Here is an 8,437-nt window from a genome sequence, read left to right as displayed (position 1 = left end):
AACAATTTTGGACAATTTAATGAGAAAAAGTAGTTTATTTGTATAGTTTCTAAAGCAATTTTTATCTTATTTAGAGAATCACGAAACTAGGACGATTTTAGATTAAAATTTCGAAAATAGGACAATGTCAAAACATTAAAAATTGAATAATTTAACATTTAAATTTTGGAAATTGGAACATTTAAAATTCAGAGAAATTGAAAGTGTATTATTTATAATTAAAAGCGTTCAAAATTAAATAATTAAAAATCGAAAACTTTTAAATTTGAATGATTTTAAATTCAAAGCAATTAGAATTTGACAATTTAATATTGAAAACTAAACTGAATCTTTCAAAGGCACAGCTTCTGAAATCTTAGAATTTTAAATTGTTGCTACATAATAAAATTACAAGCTAAAAAAACCTTTAGAAATAAATAGTAATTTCAAATCGGAACCATTAAAACTGAAAAAATTTCAACTCCCGAACGTTAAAACGACAAAAAAAATTTAATCAATTTTAATTGAAAAATTAAAACTCATGAAAGGGAAAAATTAAGAATTAGCGTTTATCATGAAAATTCACAACTTTGAAATTTTAACCACTTAAAATTACGAAAATTGTCCATTTACTGATGCATCAATTTTAGATAGTTTAAAGTTTAATATTTTCTTATTTTAAACAGGATCATTTTTAAATTTCAAATCTTCTTTTAGAATCATAGAATTCATTCTAGAAATTTTCTAATTAAATATTTTTTAAATTTAAAATGACTTACGTGTTAAAATCTAAAACTAAAAATCGGACAATTTTAAAATCTTACATTGAAAAATAAAAATTAAGATCAAGAATACAAAACAATATTGCTGATTTCATTTTTTGAAATTGTACAATTTTAAGTTTTTCAATTTGAAGTTGGTTTATATTTAAACCTAAAATTATTCAATTCAAAACTGAAATTTAGTTAGAAAAATTAATCTGAAAATTAATTTAACAAAAAACTTTAGTTTCAAGGCCTCAATGATTAAACTGTTTTACAATTGCACATTGAAAATATAATTGTAAACTAAAATCATAGAAATTTTAAAGACAATAAATATATTATTAATAAGTATCATATCATGTAATATCAAGTCACGTTTAAAACGGCTGGATACATTTTTGTACTAAAATATGCGATTCTGTCAAATAAAAAGTCACCAAAACTTTCACCATTCCAAATTCCAGAATTTTAAATATTGCGAGAAATAAAGTGAACCTTTAAAGTTTAATTTTTCTAAACACTTGAGTTTCTGAAAAAAATGAAACTTTCTAGCATTTAAGTTTTCAACACATTCAATTGAAAAACCTTCAAAGCATACTTTGATCTAAAATACTTACAGAACTATTTAACTATTCTGGATAATGATTAATCTTCATCATTGAAAACACTGAATGCTTCCAAACTTTGAACATTTAAAATTATGATATTGTATTTATTTTTTGGCTTTTAAATCCTTATTTAAAAAATTTGCGTTGCCTTTAAATTTTAAGCCCTAGATCATTCAACGTTTCAAATTTAGAAGCCTTACATTTTTAAGATTTATTTTACATACGTTTAAATTTGAATGGGAATCGTTTCAATTTCTGATTTTTTAAAAACTAAAATTATATTTGAATTGGTATAACATCAAATTTCAATGTTTAAATTAAAAAACTGTACAAATTGCAATGGATTGAATTGTTAAGCACTTTGCAATTTTTAAACTGCTAATCACATATGGACCTTGAACTTAAATACAAAATTACCAAATTCAACGATTTTAATTTCCAAAATTTTAATTTCAAGCTTATCACTTTCTTGACAGGAAAAAATTGATTCAAACATGAAGACCTATGTATCTCATCGTTTTAAATTAAAAGTGTTTACCTTTAAAAAAGCTTGTGTTGCTGCTTTATAATCTCTATAAAATCTACTTCCCTTAATTTTTAATTCTTTTTTTTGTTGTTTAGAGAGCCCGCCAATTAAAATAATTTTATTTTTTAATTGCAAAAATGTCTAAATTAATATATTTTCAAAGGGAATTCTTAGGAATTTCAATATCCTTTTTTAAAAATATAATTCACTGCCAAAAATTCAAATTACCTGCAGAGCCCTTCATTTTGCCACTGCCTTCTTGGCCTCGTATCTACGAAATCAGTATTCCCCTCATAAATGATCAGAACCTCATTAAAAGTGTCCTCAATGCTTTCTTTAATCCTCTGCAAATTTTCCTCCGAGTCTGTAAGCATCACCAGAGGACAATTCACCATTCCCCAGGCCATTAGATTTAATTTCCAAAACCTCTTTTGCAATTCCGACTCGCCATTTATATTCACATTCCCAAAAAATGCAAGAGCCGGCTCTTCGAATTCTTTACATTCCGCATAATCAACATAATTGAGCGCAATAGTTTGAATAGTCAATTTCTTCTTGCTCGATCGGCATTTATCACACAATTTCTCTTGTAGCTTGTTATTCTCCTTAAATTCCAACATTATAATCTTGAGTTGAGTTAAACTTGGGATCAAATGAAAAAGGACCTCCCAAGCTTTTGTATCTTCAAGCTGCTCTTTGCTGTTTAAGACATGAATCACTAATTTCGAAGCTGGTGGATGTTTGAGTTTTTGTAAAACATCAAAGGACATCAGAGGAAGGCTTAAAAATTCCGCTACGTAGAATCTGATCATGTCACACTTCGTCGGAACTTTAGCGTACTCGAGATATTCTTCCATCGATGCAGGCAACTTTTGTGATTTAGATTTGGTAATAGGAGTCTTCTCTATGAATGATTTACCCACTGTTCCTAAACTAGAGGCGGCAATTCTTCCCTGATAGATGGTATCTAGTTCGTGGCATTTTTTAATTTGGGAGCAGTCTTTATCGTGACGAGAATCGCTTGGATGTTCCTCGCAAAAACTGGCATTCGGACAACCGGGACAGTTCTTTAGCAATTCTTGTCGGGAATCGTGGCAGACGAAACAGGATCTTGGAAAATGAATCATCTGTAATTCGTATATAGCGAGTGGTCTCTCGAGTTTCATTTCAATAACTTGGACAAGTTTCTGTTTCCTTTCTTGCCAATTTTCCGCGTCAATGCCTCGACAGTTTTCGAAGATGTGGGAGTATTGTGTCTCCTTCAAAATGGCGGAGATGACATTGCACATGTCCTTGTGATCGGACCAGTGTTCTTTCTGGTGCTCTTTTTTGCAATAGCTAATCATATTGCAGCGACTGCATCTTTTTAAGGGACTTGAGGCCTTGCAGACGAAACATTCGTTGGGGTAGTAAACTGACATGATTGAAGTGATGCGAGGAGGTTTTTGAAAAAGCTCCTGCATTTTCAGGCTTTTTTTAGTTACCTGGAAATTAGATTTTTTTTAAAATATTAGAGATAAAGGTGAAATAACATTAGCAGGCCCTGGACTCTTTTAAGAAATTCAAAATGTCATGCAATTTTTTAAACATTAAATCTCAAGGTTTAGTTATTTTTTAACCTAGTATACAATAAACAACTCCCATAAAATAGTGGGGAATCTATTAGAATCTTTTAAATACCATAAAAGCTTTAAAATTCTTCAGGAACCTTAGAAATATTATAAGATATTTTGAAACCCTGTGGTCCCTTAAATACATTTAAATCCCGGAATACTGAAGTCCTTTCAAATTTTATTTCATTTACTCCCTAAAGTTCTCCAGAAATGCGTTCGAATTCCTTGAAATATTTAAAATATCATCGATATCCTAGATACCTATTCAAAATCCTTTGTAATTTTCTGAAGTTTTACGAAAATCGTTGAAAAACCTTACAAATTTTGAAATCGCGGTTAATTTTTTGGAATGTTATAATACCCTAAACTCTGTAAAATGCTTTGGTGTTTTTTTTCGGCGCGAATAACGGGGCCTGGAAACGGGATTATTTGTACCGGAATATCGATACAAATAGCCGGATTTTTTTGGTACCCGCAGTTTCTACAGTGCGTTTTTTAAATTCCTTAAAATCTACAAAAACCCTTATAATAATATTAAATCCTGAAATTTCATTTACAACCCTAGAAATCCCTAAAATATTGTCAGATTTCTTCAAGTCTTTTAACATTTTGTAAATTCCTTGAAATATTAAAATTATCAGAAATCCTACAAAATCATTTGAAATGCCTTAGAAATTTTATATGACCGTACGAAATTCTTTGGAATCCTATGAAATTCCTGGGAATCTTTTTAAATACAGTCTGTCCTTTAAAATTTTTCGAAATTTTTTAATTCCCCTAAACCTTTTGAAATGCCAAGACATCTTTTGAATGCCGTGCAACATTTTGAAATCTTGAAGATCTTTTAGAATTCTTTTAAAAGTGTTTGTATCTTGAAAATCCTCTGAGGCCCCATAAAATTTCATAGAATTCATAGAAATTACTTGAAATCTCTTAGAAGTCACTTACATTTTTTTTTTTACTTTCTATAGTTCTCTAGACGTTCTTTAAAATTTCACAAAATCCGTTGAAATCTCTTGGAATCTTGTAAAATATTGTAAAATGGTTCAAATTCTTTGAAATTCATTGAAATGTTCCTTGGAGAAGCCGTGAAATACTTTGAAATCCCACAAATTATTTTGAAACTTGTAATATTGCTTCAAATTTTTTTAAAATTCTCTGAAATGAAACTTCTTAAAATCCCTTGAAATCTTTTTAATTCTCTGAAATCCATTATAATCATTTAAAATACTCTAAATACGTTAAAAAACAAAGTGAAAAAATAGTTGCGTTAGCGAGAAATTTGAAAAAAATAATAGTATTAGTGTAATTTTGATTCAATAGTAGAAAAATAGTGGTGCAATAGTAGCAAAATAGTTGTACAATAGTGGCACAGTTAAAAAAAAAAGTGAGTCCGAGGCCTGATTTAATAATTAAATAGCTATCACAAATTTCTACTGACCATTTTCGAAATTTTATGAAGCAAATCAGGCTTGCAAGATTTTCACATTGTCTTATTTGTAAACGCACTTGAAACTGTTCAATATTAATTTAAATTCGATTGAAATTCGCATCGAGTTTACACTTCGAATATCATTAACTTTTTAAATAGATTTCGAATTATATATTGTGCAGTAAAAACCACAGTTTTTGAAAAACTTCCTAAAGTATAGAACAGGGTAAATATTTTGAAAACTTTATATTCTTTTCAAAGCAAATTGAGTTTAAAACCTCGAAACTAGTAAATTTTTACCTGTAAATTCATTACGTATTCAAATCATTCAGTCAGGTTCGTTGAAAGTATTTAAGACAATTGAACCGTAAGATTGTGAACAAACGAACGTCCAGTTGGCCAACATTTTTATTTTAGGGCCCCACTTTTTAAAATAAATATTACACTTAATACGAACATTTTAAGTATTGTACTTCAAAGGTTTCCAATTTTTTACTGATTTGTATTAGCAACTTCTATTTTTGTAAGAACTAAAAAAAAAATGTATCTCCTTACCATGTACAAGTACTTGAACAAAATGTTTAGAGGATCTGTTCCTCTAATTTTCTCCATTCCTAATACTATTTAACTAAAGGCGCATTATTTAAAAATTAGGGTAGATAAGAAATACAAATTTTGAAATTCCTCAATATTCCTTGACTTTTCCCTGGTCAATTTCTCATTTTCCCTGACCGTTGTCAATTTTTGTTCCGAAAAGACGAATTTAAAAAAAAATGATTTTTCAACAAAATACACGGATTCCCAATTAAAAATATAAATTTTCAACCAAAAATGGAATAGATACATTAACAGTTAAAAAGTTACATTTTTAACAAAAGAAATTAATTTTCAACGAAAAAGTTGCATTTTTCAGTAAAAAGATTAGTATTCTACCGCAAAAGACGAATTTTTAACAAAACCCGTACATTTGTAACCAAAGAAGACACTTATTTAACCAAATACCGGGTAGTTAAACTCTCATTTAAAATATTGATTTTAAACAGAAGAAAATGTTCAACAAATTTTTCAGATTTTTAATCAAAAAAATTTATTTTTAACTATTAGATTCCAATTCTCGACTAAAAATATGAATTTTGAACCATAAAGATTAATTTTTTACCAAAATGACGATTTTTCAACTGTAAAAGATAAATTTTTAATAAAAAATCGATCAATAAAAAAAATTAATAATATCGTCAAAATTTTAACTAAAGATAGTAATATTCAACAAAATACATTATTTTCCACTGAAAAAGTTTAATTTTCATCCAAAAATGGAATAGTTATTTTGAGAGCTTAAAAAATTTTTAACAAGCGAATTTTCAACAAAACAGTTAAATTTTCAACAAAAAAGATGAATTTTTCAACATACAGATGAATTTCTTAAAGAAATAGGTTAATTTTTTACTTAAGAAATTAATTTTTAACAAAATATTTCATTTTTCAACAAAACAAAAAGACTTTTGATTAAAATGATGAATCATCAACCAAATATATATCTTTGCATCAACCAAGAAATTAATTTTTAACAAAGTAGTTCCACTTTCAACTAGGTAGTTGATTTTTCATTGAAAAACTTAATAATATTGATGTTTTACCAAAAAAATTATTTCAACTTCTAACCGAAAAAGTTGAATTAAACGAAAGAAACGAATTTTCAACAAGTTAGTTACAATAATCGTTAAAAAAAAGTAGTTTTCAATCCAGCAGTTGCGCATTTTTAGCAAAAAAATTAAATTTTGAACAAAATAATAAAATTTGTTTAAAAAATTGCAATTTTTTTCTTTGTTCTTACATTTCAGTAAAATTCCACACGTTTAAGATTTTAAAACTGAATTGTATAGTGACAAGCGGATGTGCCCTCAGAAATAGTCAACAAAATGGAGGTCCACGCAATAAAAATCGCAAATTTTTGTTTTCGCACATACAAAATTTGGACATAGTACAAAAAATCAGGACAATAATTAAAGAAGGATTAATTATTAAACGTAGTTTCCTGATAAATTGCCATTTCCGGTAAATTTCAAAGAATAAAATAGAATTTGATAACCTACAACTTAAATATTGTATACATATAACTATACCATCACCATGTTAAAGGAAGATTTAACGAAGGATTAAAACCGATTTGAGTAGGTCGTAAATGAGGTTTTTCTTATACCTGATATTGTAATTTGATAAATACTTAAAATTTGAAGGTTATGTTTGGCAGCGTGCAATATGAGATTTCTTTAAATTGTCACAATCTTTAACTATTATATGATAATGAAGACGTTTGGTTCATAGCATATTTTATATGAATTTGATTTACCTTTAATTTCCTGACATTGAAATCAACTTTTATTAGTAAATTTTCGTCATTGAGTATACATCGTATACATGATTCTTCCACGAATGAGAGAATCGAGAGAATGTCGAGAGAATGACAAAGTAGAAGAAAGGCAAACTGAACTGACTAAGAAAAACTGAAAAAGGAAGTAAAACGAAAAACATCTGATCTCAAGATTTCGGTGGGATTTTTAAACCGAGTTCATATAAAAAAACATTCAAGAAGCAAATGTTTACTACGGTGTCTCAACAAAATTCAATCAACCGAGTAGATGAATTCTTAATAAAAAAGGATTAATTCGCAACGAAAAATATAAAGCATAGTTGATATTTAAATCAAAAAAATATTTTAATTTGAAAAATAAATAAAACTTGAATTTTCTACCAAAAACTTAATTTTTAACCAAGTAGTTGAATTTTTTACCAAATGGTTGAATTTCCATAAAAAAGATTGACCTTCAAAGAAAAACTGTCGCATTCTCATCTAAATAGTTATCTTAAATTGCTTTAAGCAAACAGACGAATATTCAACAAATTAGTTCACTTTTCAAGAAAATAATTAAATTTTCCACAAAATAGTTTATTTTTAAATTAAATAATTAATTTTTGTACAAAATCGTTGAATTGTCAAATAAAATAACAAATCTACAACAAAAAAGTATGCATTTTAACAAAAAATAAGTTTAACTTGCAGCCAAATAGTTGAATTAAAAAAAAAAGAATTAATTTTAAATGGAAAATATATTGCATAGTTTATATATATATATAATTAAAAATTTGTCATAAGGACAACCGCAGGATTTCGCCGGGAGCGGGTGCTAATCTGAAAAATTGCACCCGCTTCCAGCGAAATCGCGGTAAAATTTCAGCCATAACCACGTCTCACAACCGTGAGGTAGGTGGTTACAGTCTGTAAAGGAATCAATACGACGATCCAGCAAAAGCCTCGTGGACCCTAAGAACACGGAGCGACCCAAGGACAACCGTCTTCTGCATTTTTCCCGCAAGTGTTCTAGCATATTGTTGACAGGCAGGGATGCTTTTTGGGCTATTAGCAAGTGAAAGCTTGGCACCTCCAAGAGCGCCGATGATAAGGACAATCAGTTTAACAGAATATTCCGGGTACAATCGTTGCAACTCCCTCATAA

At 28.4% G+C, this 8,437-nt stretch overlaps 2 protein-coding genes across 3 annotated transcripts in view; one reads left to right on the top strand and one right to left on the bottom strand.

Moving 5' to 3' along the window:
- LOC117173140 overlaps positions 1-7,388 on the bottom strand; it is a 40,900-nt gene extending 33,512 nt beyond the window's left edge. For both annotated transcript variants that reach the window (XM_033361540.1, XM_033361539.1), the window contains exon 1: positions 7,273-7,388. The gene's annotated coding sequence lies outside the window, so the exon portion shown is untranslated. The remainder of the gene's footprint in view (positions 1-7,272) is intronic.
- LOC117173142 (protein adenylyltransferase Fic) overlaps positions 1-8,437 on the top strand; it is a 60,805-nt gene that overhangs the window by 24,415 nt on the left and 27,953 nt on the right. The gene's annotated exons all lie outside the window — the stretch shown is intronic.

This window comes from Belonocnema kinseyi, chromosome 5 (assembly GCF_010883055.1).
Source record: "Belonocnema kinseyi isolate 2016_QV_RU_SX_M_011 chromosome 5, B_treatae_v1, whole genome shotgun sequence".
Classification (NCBI taxonomy): Eukaryota; Metazoa; Arthropoda; class Insecta; order Hymenoptera; family Cynipidae; genus Belonocnema; species Belonocnema kinseyi.
The sequence above is the reverse complement of the archived record's forward strand: the minus strand, read 5'-3'. Positions and strand labels throughout refer to the sequence as shown.